A 13,526-nucleotide genomic window follows, 5' to 3' on the forward strand; every position below is an offset into this window, starting at 1 on the left:
CGACCTTGGATCAGGGAGGACCCTCTCCTTGGAAAAAGAGGACGGACTCAGAGACAGGGGACAGGGCAGGTGACAAAGGGCAGAGGCTGGAGGGATGCACCCCCAGAAGAGGCAGGAAGGACCCTCCCCTGGAGCCTTTGGAAGGAGCACAGCCCTGTCCCTGCCTTGATTTCAGACTTCCAGCTTCTGGAAGGGTGAGAGAATGAATTTGTGTGCTTCTAGGCCCTCCAGGCCAGGGTAGTTTGTTCTAGCAGGCCCAGGGCTTACGGAGGAGAACCACGGAGAACAGAGGAGGTACGTGTTATGCCTTGAAAGTCTGCAACCTGCCCCAAACTTCCATGTTGAAGCCCTGCCCCCAAGGTGACAGTGCTGGGAGGTGGAGACTTTGGAGGTGATTAGGGTGAGATGAGACCTTCGGGGGGGGCCCCATGAATGGGATCAAGGCCTTTCTGAGGGTCAGGAGAGATCAGGCCGCCGGGCTCTGCTCTCTGCCAACTGAAGATACCATCAGAAGTTGGCGGTCCTTGACCCCGAAGGCAGCTCTCGGCTGCACCCTGACCTTGAGCTTCCAGCCTCCAGAACTGTGAATACCACGTTTCTGTTGTTTATGAGCCCCGCCCCTGTATTTTGTTACAGCGTCCTGACCAAAGACTAAGGGACCTGTCCCCACCCCTGCCCACCCAGGCCTCAGCCCCTCCGCCTAGTCATCAACGGCAAAACTCATTTTAAAATCAGTGCTGTGGGACGGAAGGAGGGACCTGCCCGTCTCTTGCCTGGACGACAGCTGGGTGGCTTCCTGAGGCCTGGCCATTATTTTAGCGCCAGCTGAACAGCCGCTTTCTTCTCCTTCCTGAAGATACGCCATAGCGGAAAGAGCTGGCATTTATTGAGCTCTTACTCTGATCCTGTGCAAGTGAAAACCACGCATGCAAACATTCTAGAGTCTATACATTCTATTGATAATTCTATAAATACACAGCATATGTAGAGTCCACATTTTTTCCTCAAAACAATTGTATTTTACACACACCAGTAGTTGTAAGATACGCTATTATGTTATGTACTATGAAGAATGAAAAAACACCTGTCAACTAAAACGTCATTATTCATAAATGCATTCCAACATGGGAATTTTAGAATCAATGAAATACGGTGTTAGCATCATCCCTGTTTTATGGATGAGAAAATCGAGGCTGAGATCATACAGCTACTCTGGAAGATCGCTCTGGAGCCTGAGCTCTTAATCAGGGTGCACGCTGCCTCTCTTACTAGGAACTCAAAAGCTTCCAGGGTCTTAGGCTACATCTGCTGATTATCATCCAATACCCATCTTCCTCTTCTTTCTTTAGCAATAGGACCCTAAAGTTTCAGTAGGCACAGTGTTGCTAGCAAGAAACTACATTTCCCAGCATGCCTTGCAGCTAGATGTGGCCATGTGATTATGTCACCACCAATGGGAAGTAAGCAGAAGAGAAGCAGAACACTTCCGGGCCTGTCCTTACAAGGAGGAAAGGGCACCCTTCCCTTCTCTTTGTCTTGGCTGGAATGTAGACGTGCTGGCAGGAGCTGGAGCAGCTATCTTAGGTCTGAAAATGGAAGCCACATATTGGGATTGGCAGAGCAACAAGATAAATGTAAGAGCTGCTAGAATTGCCACACTGGCCTCAATTGCTTAATCTTGAGAAAGAAAGAAACTCCTGTCTTACTCAAACCATTGTTATTTTGGCCTTTGTCACAGTAGCCAAGGCGTAATCCTCATTAACACACACCCTTACGAGCCAGATCAGCCCTGGAGGCTCAGTCCCTGGCCCCCAAGACGGCAGGCTCATTCAGTGAGAATGCATCTATCAGTCACACAGTGCATTGCTGAGCACACGTTAGGGCCTCACACAGACATGGGGAACTCAGGCATTAGCTGCTTGCCTATCTTGTCATTCTCCTGCTTTCTCCAAGCCCTACCCAGTTATGGGTGGAAAAAACAGCATGCATCTTATTTTTCTGAGTTCCCTTTCCCAACTCCCCTTCACCTATACTTTAGCAAACAAAACATGTCCTTGACTGGCAGAGCAATTCGCAAGTCAACTGTGGACCTGCCTCTACAGGCTAGAACGCTTCCCCCGCTACCCGGTAACTCCACCCCTTCTCCTTGCTGGGGTCCTGACCCTGCTGACTATCTCTGCGCCCCCTCTTCACCAGCAGAGCGTGGCCCAAGGTCCAGCCTAACCAGCCAGGGGTTCTCATCTCTCTGGCCACAATGATTGGTTTGGAGATGAGACCCACCCACTGAATAAATCTGCATCTTTACTTAGAACTGATATGTGGATCTATCTGCACAGCTACAATTTGAGCTCTAGGGATCACAAAATCTAGCAGAGTTGCTATGGCGGTCCCCAAACCTAGGGACAGAAAACAGCCAGCTACGATGCTTACATATTGTGTGGGCCAAGACACGGCGTAGTGTGGGCAAATTTTGGCCCTACTCTGCCTGGGGCCTCAGGTGGAAGACCCCAAAGCTAGACGCTGCGAGTATCTGAAGGCTCATTTTTGCACACCTGTCAGTTGCTGCTGCCAACGGGGGACCCCTGTTCCTCTCCATGTGGGTCGTCTCTCTGCACCGGCCGGCCTGGGCTTCCCTGTAGTATGGTCACTGCCTTCCAAGCATCTGGAAGGCAAGCGAGCCAGGTGGCTGCTGTATGCCTTTTATTTTTTACTTTTTGTCTTTTTCCCTTTTCTAGGGCCACTCCCGCGGCATATGGAGGTTCCCAGTCTAGGGGTCTAATCGGAGCTGTAGCCACCGGCCTATGCCAGAGCCACAGCAATGCAGGATCCGAGCCGTGTCTGTGACCTACACCACAGCTCACAGCAACACTGAATCCTTAACCCACTGGGCGAGGCCAGGGATCGAACCTGCAACCTCATGGTTCCTAGTCGGATTCGTTAACCACTGAGCCACCACGGGAACTCCTGCTATATGCCTTTTAAGACCAAGCCCTGGAAGTCGCCCAATGTCACCTCTACCATTTCCTATTGGTTGAAGCAGTTACAAAGGGCATCCGGTGTCAAGAGGAGGGAGCAGCAACCCTCCCTTTCTTTGTCTTTTTAGGGCTGCACCTGAGGCATATGGAGGTTCCCAGGCTAGGGGTCGAATCCAAGCTGTAGCCTCCAGCCTACACCACAGCCATAGCAAAGCGGGATCCGAGCTGCTTCTGTGACCTACACCACAGCTCACAGTAATGCTAGATGCTTAATCCACTGAGTGAGGCCAGGGATTGAACCTGCGTCCTCATGGATGCTAGTCGGGTTCATTAACCACTGAGCCATGACGGGAACTCTTCAACCCTCCCTTTTGATGGAAGTGTGTCAACTTTACATGTAGAACATGTGGGGTGGGACACATGCAGATGTGGCCAAATTTGGAACATATGACCAGACATAGAAACTGCCACCCTTAATCAAACAGCTGAGGAGACCTACAAAATAAGATCAACACCCAGAGGAAAGCAGAGCCAATGGAAGCAGAGCTGCCGGATACAGTTGTTCCTGAAGCTAGGCACACCTGTAGAATCTCTTTTCCACTTTGTGAGCCAATCAATATTATTCTTACTTTAGAGATTTGAGTTGAAGAGGGGTCATTTGCAGCAAAGAGAGTCCTGAGTAACATACAAGCTCACGGAGATGCTCGGGTAAGCAAGGACTCCAGTGGTGAGCGGCACGAAGCACGAGCTGGCACTTCAAAATGACATGTTTTTCTCTGCTCTTGGCTGACCAGAATCCCGAGGCCAGCATCCCCGGTCTGATTTGCCACTTTGAAGGCAAGAAGTGATGACAGTCAGTTTTTTGTTGGGCTTGGTCTGAAGCAGCCAAAATGTTTCCTTCTGCCACGAGTACAAGACACCACAGCATCTGGGAAGTGCTGTGAAAATGACCCAGATCTGGGTGAGAGGCAGCACAAGGGACAGCGGGCCTGCAGCCTGGAGGGTCCCTCCAGGCTGGGTCCCAGGGGGAGACTCTGAGCCGTGGAACGAGAAGAACAGCCGTCACTGCTGGGATCTCAGATGCACCAGAAATGCGAGGCATCCTTCCAGCAACCCTGCAGGGGAGTCTTCTCTTCACAGTACAAAGGAGGAAACTGAGGTGGAGGGAAACTTTGCAACTTGCCCAAGATCCGCACCAGGAAGCCGTGAAGGCAGATTCTGACCGCCCAGCCTGATTCTTTCATGCCAAGCTAGTGGGCTGGGAGGGACAGGGGTGGGGGGCGGGGGGGCTGTTCTGGGTGAGGTGACAACGGTTGAGGAGGGAGGGACAGGCGAGATGTCTGGTGGGGCCATAGCAAGGAGGACGGGACTGTCGTGGCAGTGGACAGTGACGAGGTGGGCCTGCTGGGGGGCAGAGAGGCAAGGCCTGGTGTCCTGCCAAGGCCCTTCTTCTGTGGCCTCTGCAAATTGGGGCCTCGCCACCGAGCAGGATTTCGGCAGCCAGTTAGTGGCTGCAGACTGGCTCCTGCTTGCCAACGTCCCCGTGCGGTGCTTGGCTGGGTAGACAAATGAGTCACACCCCATCCTGCCTGAGCACCCCCTCCTCTCCCCGGGGCACAGCCTGCCTGCCAATCCCAAATAGGCAGTGCCAGGGGTCAGGAGCGGGGAGGAGAAGCAGCCCTGGACTCCGCACTCCTTCACCAAGAAGGCCCCTGCTGGCTGCGGATTTCTTTGGGGACCTGGGCTGGTCCCACTGCGCCATGTCAGGGTCTGAGTTCAGGGCTGGCTGTGCCTTCGATGAGTCACATGACCCAGGACAAGTCACCAGCCCGCTGACTTCCAGTTGCTTCCAGTGAAACATGGAGCAAATGGATCCCAGCAGCACCCCACCCCCTGCCTGCCGGCAGCTCTCAATCCTGCCTCCTAGGTCCCTGGTGCTGTGCCTCTGTCTGCCTGTCCTGCCACCTGCTGGCCACCTTTCCCTTCTATTCTGTAACCAGCCCACCTCCGTCCAGGAACCCCTCCCCCAACCCGTCTGTCGCTTGCAACCCCCAAAACTCTAGGGGAAATGAACTGGACTGGGCATCACGTGCCCACAAGGCTGCCACCATTCCCGAGGGGACAGGTGTCCTCCCCTCAGAGGGCCCGCCCGAACGTCTCCTGATGGCCCAGGGCCCACCCAGCCCCCGGAGCTGGCAGCAGGAGCCATGTGAGGGAGGGACTGGGCAGCAGAGGCAGGGCCAAGAAACGCCCTCATGGTCTGAGCGGGCGCCTTCCAGAAGCGGGGTGTGGCCTCCCGTGTCAGACTGCTGGGAAGGCGAGGCAGGATGTGATTAATGTGGCAGTGGGTGTGACAGCCCGCCAGCCCCAGCTCCATTGTTAGAGCAGCACCCCTTTGCCCACCCCTGCATCGTGTCAGTCCCCTCGCCTCCTTCTCGGGGGACAAACCCACAGAGCCGGGTGCTTAAGAATAGCATCCTACCCAAAACGTAGGCATGAGACGGAACTCCAGAAAAGGAGAAAGCATTTCCACTCTCGCCTCGGAGCATGTGGATGCCCCAGTCCTTGCCCGGCGCTGGCAGGGGGCTGCTCTTGGCACCTTCTGCTCCTCAGGAAGGGAAAGCCCGTCAGGAAGTGCCCAGCCTAAAGCCAGTGTCTCTCTTCAGCAGGGCTGGGGTGTGCCCGGTGGCACATCTGCAGACTGGGGCTGATCTGAACAACTGTGCCCCCTTCCTCGCCAGCGGGGGGCCCTGGCAGGAGATCAGACGGAGGAAGGCAGGAGAAGAGGCTGGTATTTATCTCCTACCGTCCTCCCTCCAAGGTCACCCTGGGGTGGCTGTGACCTTGACCTCTTCATCCACCTCCAACCTGCTGGACCAGGGACCCACCAGATTGTACTTCCTGCCATACATTTCCTTTGGCACCTTGTTGATAATAGTTAAAAAAAAAAAAAGAGCTAAAATGTTCAAAATTAGAAGCTGGTCATGTTAATTACAGCAAAGGCGCCCAAGAATACTATATGATTTTTAAGCAGCGTTTTTCCGAAAGCTTCACTGTTTCACGTCTGAGACGCCATAATTCCTTCCATGTGACAGTCATTTCATAGCTCCCTTTTCAGGGAAAAGGAGAAAGGGAAGAGGCAGCTGGCACATTTCTTTCGACATCGATTCTCAAACATCTTTATCTCAGAAACACCCAAGTGTGGGAACGTGCACAATACGGCAAAACGCAACGATGGGGAGAAAATGTCCTCGACATATTTCTACGTTTAAAAAAAGTGGCTGAAGAAACATCATGCCTGGAATTAGGGAAAGCGTGTACGTATGTACGCTGTACTCATCCAACAGGAAGCTGAGTCCATGAAACGCGCACGCAGAGAAAACAGACTGGAGGTAACCTGACCGAGGTTGTGCCTCCAGAGCCTGGGGTCCCCAGGGCTTGTACTTCCCACCTTTGCAAATTGTTTGTGTTTTGCCGCTTTCCAATTTTAGAGTCAGACAGCTAAAACAGCACTAGCTACCCCTTCCCATCTCCTCTCCACGCACCTGCCCCGACCTGTGCTGTGCGCTTGATTACGGGACTCAGAGCCATCCGTCTTGGTAAGGAACCTCGGTATAGCCACTCTGCAGATGAGAAAACTGAGGCTCAGACAGCTTGAGTCGTCTCCCAAAGCCACACAGCTCTTCGGTGCCGGAGCCGGGATGCAAACCCGGTCCTTGTGACTCCTTAGCCTGTACGTGACCCACAGGAATAAGAGCTCCGTGTCTTGAGAGCATCTACGACAGGAAGGGTGTCGGCCGCAGAGAGGGCCCTACCTCCCTTTGCAGAAAGGCTGAAAGTTGGAGTGAGAACCAGTCTCTTTGGTCCTGAGACATCAGTGTGTCCTGTGACGTGAAATGACCACCCATCGGCCGAGAACGCCAATGCCACCCACCCCGAGACAGCTTCTCTCCAAGGTGCTATCGGCCGAGGCAGAGCAAAGGGAATGGATATGCCCAAAGCACTGGCCCCCGATGCTCTGAAGCCCCCTGCGCGCCCCGCTGCCTCCCCCGCGGGTTGTCCCTCTTCTGCAGAAAGGAACTCTTCAGCTTCCCCGAGGGATCACATCACTAGCATCAGCTTTTCTCAGCTGGGCAGCCAAGGGAGCAGCTGGGAGCCCTCCAAACGGGGACGGGCGGGCTCGTTTTCCAGAACTCAGAGGAGGGTATCTTCTCCTGGAGACCCCAAGAACTCACTCCAAACAAACAAAAAAGCTGCTGGGGAAACTGACAGCTGGGAGCCCAGGGAGGCCGACGCAGCCCTGGGGAGCAGGATGGGGTCGGCAAGGGCTGGTGTTGCTGGTACCGGGCACAGTCGCCCTGCGTGTCCACGGCAACGACGCCTCGGGGCAGGACTGTCCAGATAGGAAAGCAGAGGCTCAGAGAGGTGATGTGATGGTCCCAAAGCCAGAACCCAGCCTGAGCTCAGAGCGATGCTTTTGCAACTGCTGTCGACACCCCTTGGGCCTCAGGCTTGCCTGCGCATAAGGTGAAAGTTATGGACCCTCTGCTTCGAAAAACCAGTAGAGACATTTGCATGCAAATGTTGTCTATAAATTCAGGGAGGTCAAATTCTCCCCAAAAGCCTTTAATAAGAACTCCCCCGCAAAAAAAAAAAAAAACAACCCCCCAAAAAAGCCCCCCCCACACACACACAAAAAACAAAATAAAACAAGAACACCAAAAAAAACAAAAAAGAATCCCGACCAACCATCCAAACACATATGCCTCCACTCTTTCTCCAAGTCAGGCTCTGGCGGGAAGGGGCTGGGGTGGGGGTAGGGAGACCAGGAGAGGGACACTGGACCCTGCCCTCTGCTTCCTACCCCAGCCTTGAAGGGGAGAAGGATCTGGAACCAGGCTTTCTCTGTACAGGTCCTGTGCACTAGGACTGGGATTCCACGTGCGGCGGGGAGCAGAACTGCCCCCCATTTCTGGCCATGAGAAGCCCCAGTCTCCCCACCACCGAGCCCTCACTCTGCTGAGAAGAGAGGGGGGATGATTCCTTGGACCAGTTGGAATCCATCAATTAACAAAGAGGCAAACTTCTCTATATGACAGGCCTCCCCCCCAGTCACAAGGGCCCCCGCTGTGCCCTCTTGCCCGTGGCCCCCTCCCTGAGGGAGCTCTCCAGCACGTGAAACATACGAGTGCGACAATCCCTGTTTGACTGGGATTTCAGTTTTCATCTTTGTTTTAACAACTAGCAGACCTGAGATCCTCAGCACCGCCCTCCCCTGAGGTCTTTGATCGTGGAACCCATTAGGTAAAAACGTTGCGACACACTGTGCGTGCATTTTAAAACGGATGAACCATACACACGCATCTCTGTTCTCACATTTTCGGCAAAACCCTCAAACCTATATCCGCACGGAACTGTCAAGCGCTGCATAAAAGATGACGCCGTGTTTGTTAATGCGAACTGCCAGCTTCCACCCTCACTCGTACCTCGAGGCAGAGAGATGCCTTTAGGTGAGGACTTTTGTGGGATCCTGGTTGCTGAAGATGTGTTTCAAGCAGACGTCTTGATCACTTGGAAGCTGGGGCTGTCTTCGAGGTCCGACTGGAGGACCGTCTTTGTTGTTTCTGAGGGAAGGGTCTAAGAAAGGGCTCGGGCAGGAAAAAGACATTGCATCTTGCCCCTCTCTTGGGCTGTAATTTTATTCCATTTTGTGGTATTTACTTCAATCCAATTTCTTTGTGGGTTTGTTTTGTTTGGTTTTTTGCTTTTTAGGGCTGCAGGTGTAGCACGTGGAAGTTCCCAAGCTAGGAGTCGAATCTGAGCTGCAGCTGCCACCCTACGCAGCAGCCACAGCAAGGCAGGATCTGAGCCGCGTCTGTGACCTCCACCACATGGCAACACAAGACCCTTGACGCACTGAGCGAGGCCAGGGATTGAACCTGCATCCACATGGATAGCAGTCGGGTTCTCAAGCCGCTGAGCTACAACATGTTTCCTGTAGTCAGGACCAGATGGGTACATCGCCTGCAGATCTGCCTTGCCAACCGTATCACAACTCCAGGCGGCAATACTCTTTTTTTTTTTTTTGGAAGTTTCTGGGTTAGGGACTGAACCCAAGCCACTGCAGTGACATCGCCAGATCCTTAACCACTAGGCCACCAGGAAACTCCTATGTTGCACTCTTCTAAGTACTAACAAATCAGCCAATGGGACTTAGTGGGGGAATTCTCGCTCCGCCCAAAGGGTACACGCTGGGCGATGGGGGAGCGGCCACCACGTGCAACATCACTGGGCTCCAGGGGCCAAGTCTCTGCTGCCCCCTAGCACCGCCGGGTCCCTCTCTGCCTCCCTGTCCTTCAACACCTGTTCAACCGAAGTTTTCTATTCAACTCCCTGGCCGAAACAGCCAGTGTGGTCTGTTCTCCTGCTGGGACTCTCATGGCTACATAGGGCCAGTGTCAATCCAAAGCCAGGACTTGTTTTGTTTTGCTTTGGTTTTGTCTTTTTAGGGCCGTATCCCCAGCAGAGGGAGGTTTCCTGGCTAGGAGTCCAATTGGAGCCCACGCCAGAGCCACAGCAACACGGGATCCGAACGGCGTCTGCAAACTACACCAGAGCCCACGGCAACGCTGGATTCTTAACCCCCTGTGCAAGGCCAGGGATGGTACCCATGTCCTCAAGGATACTAGTCAGGTTCATTACTGCGGAGCCACAACGGGAACTCCCCAAAGCCAGTATTTGTAAAGTCAGGTGGCTCCTTTAGTCTTCAGAAATCAACTAGGACCCCTTCCTGGTCCTCAGCAGGTGGTCTCAGTCCAGGAGCGTGGTCCCCGTCTGGGGCATTGAGCACGTGGGACTTTGAATGCACAGGCGGTCCCTCCACCAGGGACTGGCATTCACATCGTAGGAGGTGCATTAAGGCCCTGAAGACCTCACGTCCTAATCCTGTGAGTATGTGACCTTATGTGGCAAGGGGCCTTCACAGACGGGATTAAAGTAAGGACTTTAACATGGGCGATTACCCTGGATTATCAGGGGCCTGATATCATCATAAAGCCTCAACAGAGGAAGGGAGGCAGGACGTCAGAGTCAGAGGAACAGGATGGGATGGATGGTGGAAGCGGAGGTGGAAGAGATGCACTTCGGGGATGGATGGAGGCGCCTGGAGCCAGGGGGTGTGGGTGCCTCTAGCAGCTGGAAAAGGCCAGGAAACGGCCTCTCCTTCGGGGCCACCAGAAGGAACGAGACCTGCTGACACCCATTTGTAAACTTTTACGACTCATTTCAGACTTCCCACCTCCAGAACTGTAAGATACTAAATGTGTTAAGCTCCTAAGGTTATGGTACTTTGTTAGAGCAGCCAAACAGGTGGCCGGCTCCCAGAGAACTGGCCTAGCGGTGGACAAGAAGAAGAAAACTCCATAGGCTGTTTGGGGGCTGTGATGGACGGGCAGACCTGACCTTCACACAATGTTGGAATGAGCTATGCGGTTATCCGGGGCTAGACTGTATCCGTCCATCTGCAGAAGGAATGATTACGGTGCAACGACGTCCTGGCTCTAATGGAGTACGACGGCCACTGCGATTACGACCGTACAAGGGTACAAGCACCCTGAAGTGATTTAAGCCCTTCCCCATCCAAACCTGCCACCATGTGTGAAGCAACTGGTGGTCTAGTGGAGAGAGATTTGGGGTCAGACAAGGTTTGTGCTAGCAACCTGGCACTACAGCATGCCAGATGTGACCTGCGGGTTACATGACTTCTGTGAGCCTCAGATAACTCCATTCCTCCTCTCTGTGGTTAGTTTAAGCATGGGTATATGATACAAACTAAGCTAAGGGGCTTCAGTGAAAGATTTGGTTTTGTTTTGCTTTGTTTGTCGCCCTTAAAATCGTTACACAAAGAAAGATAATCTTTCTTCTTCTGGATGCCAGGTGTGATGGCTGGGACAGTTGCAGCCACTTGTGAGCATGAGGAGAGCCAGACTAAGGTCAAGGCTGACACACTGAGGAGGGCAGACAGAAGAAGCTTGGGTCCTCGGTGGTGTCCTTGAGTCAGCACATTAACCAACTCTGGAGCCTTCACACCTCAGGACTTTTTGACAATGAATTTCCTTTTTGCGTAGCCCCTTTAAGTTGAATTTTCTGGTACTTATAGTCAAAAGCATCCTGACTAGTGCAGAGCTGTGCTGAGGATTAAATATACGAAGTGCCCACTATAAAGCCTGGCGGCCATAGCTTTCATTGCCTTGGGAAGTGAGACCCAAGAATGGCAGACCTTTGTGATTCTGAGGGACTTCTTCATTCTTGTGTGTACATCATGCTCCCCATCTAGAGCTATTAACTCCCCAAGAGAGACAGTGTCATGGACCTCTGTGCTATGCCTCAGTGTCTGTTTAATAAATGCGCTGACATTTGCCTACTGCATTAGATAACCATGGCCACAATAACGCTGCATAAGAAGTCATCGCAAATAGCAGTCATGAAAGCTCATCAAAGGGTACAAACGTTCGGTTCCAAAAGGAATAAATTCTGGGGCTTATTATGCAACATGGGGAGTAGAGTTAATACTGTCTTGTGGCCCTGAAACCTTCCAAGGGAGTAGATTTTAAGTGTTTCTCACCATACATTTTATATTTATTTATTTATTTATTTAATTTTGCTTTTGAGGTCTGCACCCATGGCATATGGAGGTTCCCAGGCTAGGGGTCCAATCAGAGCTACAGCTGCCAGCCTAAACCACAGCCACAGCAACACAAGATCTGAGCCACATCTGTGACCTACACCACAGCTCACGGCAATGCCAGATCCTTAAGCCATTGAGCGAGGCCAGGGATCGAACCTGCAACCTCAAGGTTCCTAGTCGGATTCATTTCCACTGCACCATGACGGGAACTCCGTCACCTCACATTTTTAAAAAAAGGTAATTATAACTGTAAGACATTAATGAAAGAAAGTGGAGACAATACAAAGAAATGGAAAGATATACAGTACTCATAGATAGGGAGAATTAATATTGTTAAAATGACCATACTGCCCAAAGAAATCTGCAGATTCAATGCAATCTCTTATCAAAATACCAATGACATTTTTCACAGAACTAGAACCAATAATTCTAAAATTTGTGTAGAAACACAAAAGATCCCAAATAGGCAAAATAATCTTGAGAAAGAAGAATAAAGCTAAAGATATCACATGCTCACTCTCAAAAAAAAAAATTTTTTTTTTGTCTTTTTAGGGCTGTATCTGTGAAATATGGAGGTTCCCAGGCTCAGGGTCCAATTGGAGCCGTAGCCGTCGGCCTACACCACAGCCGCAGCAACCCCAGATCCGAGCCAGTCTGTGACCTACACCACAGCTCAAGGCAACGCCAGATCCTTAACCCACTGACTGAGGCCAGGAATCGAACCCGCAACTTCATGGTTCCTAGTCGGATTCATTTCCACTATGTCATGACAGGAATTCTGATATCACACGCTCTTATTTCAAAGCTACAGTCATCAAGATAGTACGGTACCAGCACAAAAATTGTCATTTAGATCAATGGAACAGGATAGAGAGCCCAGAAATAAACCCGCCCTTCCACAATCAGTTAATCTACAACAAAGGAGGCAAAAATACACAACGGGGAAAAGACAGCCTCTTCAACAAATAGTGCTGGGAAAACAGGACAGCTAAAAAATAATCTCGACTGCTTTCTCAAATCATATGTGAAAGTTAACTCAAAATGGATTAAAGACTTAAAGTAAGACCCAAAACCGTAGCCCTTCACCTGTTTTCTTCGTGGGCTAGTTAAGAAATTAACCAGTCTGACTGCTAAATCCTGTTCTAGCTCAAGTCTTGCCCATCCTAGGATTAATGCTATGTTATGAGGAAATAACAGCAATATTTTGGAAAACATTCCACCTTGCAAGCACTTGGGTAGAACCATCGTTGCACAAAACACACCATAAGTGATAGGGAAGATATGCCACTACTTGGAGAAATTAGCGCAGAGCTATACGCTTTATGGAAGAAAATGCTTCTGTTTGGAAGAAACATCGCAAACGCTCATCTGGGAATTCAGAGCGACCACATCCAACAGGTAGGCCGTGCCGACTATGAGCAAGGCACCCACCTAGGGCTGGAAACCAAAGGCGACAGGAGAGTATCAGACATGGTCCCGGCCCTCGCGACCTTCGAGTTTAATTAAGCCCCCAGCACATGTGTGTCCACAGTACTGACCTTTGGCTGGGACGCGCCAGCACGGTCTTGCCAGGAATGGCTCTGATGGTTCCGCACGGTTCTGCCCCTGCCTGGAAGAAAAGAAGGCTCGTTACTGAGAATCGCGTGTGATGTAAGACCCCTGGTTAACCACGTTAGCCAGGACCTCTTCAGACAAAAGCTGGAGCTGCCATCAAATGCACACTCATACACAAGCGTACATCCTACACACACATCAGAGCTGCTGTGGCTGCGACAGAGGGCCCAGGCCTCTCTTTGGTCCGGAACCCAGAGTCATTGCTTAGGGTCACACAATGGGGAGAGGACACGGCGTCTGTCCTTGCTGGC

The 13,526-nt window shown here is 51.8% G+C and overlaps 2 long non-coding RNA genes across 2 annotated transcripts in view; both read right to left on the reverse strand.

Annotated features, from left to right (window-relative positions):
• The window catches only part of LOC106510444 (uncharacterized), a 66,438-nt gene extending 53,168 nt beyond the window's left edge, over nt 1–13,270 (reverse strand). Inside the window, exon 1 of the long non-coding RNA XR_002344450.2 lies at nt 13,200–13,270. This is a non-coding gene — a long non-coding RNA (uncharacterized LOC106510444). The remainder of the gene's footprint in view (nt 1–13,199) is intronic.
• The window catches only part of LOC146402146 (uncharacterized), a 345,416-nt gene that overhangs the window by 212,246 nt on the left and 119,644 nt on the right, over nt 1–13,526 (reverse strand). The gene's annotated exons all lie outside the window — the stretch shown is intronic.

This window comes from Sus scrofa, chromosome 6 (assembly GCF_054392235.1).
Source record: "Sus scrofa isolate SSC_HxYL_T2T_F1_AM1 chromosome 6, Sscrofa_HxYL_maternal_Yorkshire_Landrace_v2.0, whole genome shotgun sequence".
Taxonomy (NCBI): domain Eukaryota; kingdom Metazoa; phylum Chordata; class Mammalia; order Artiodactyla; family Suidae; genus Sus; species Sus scrofa.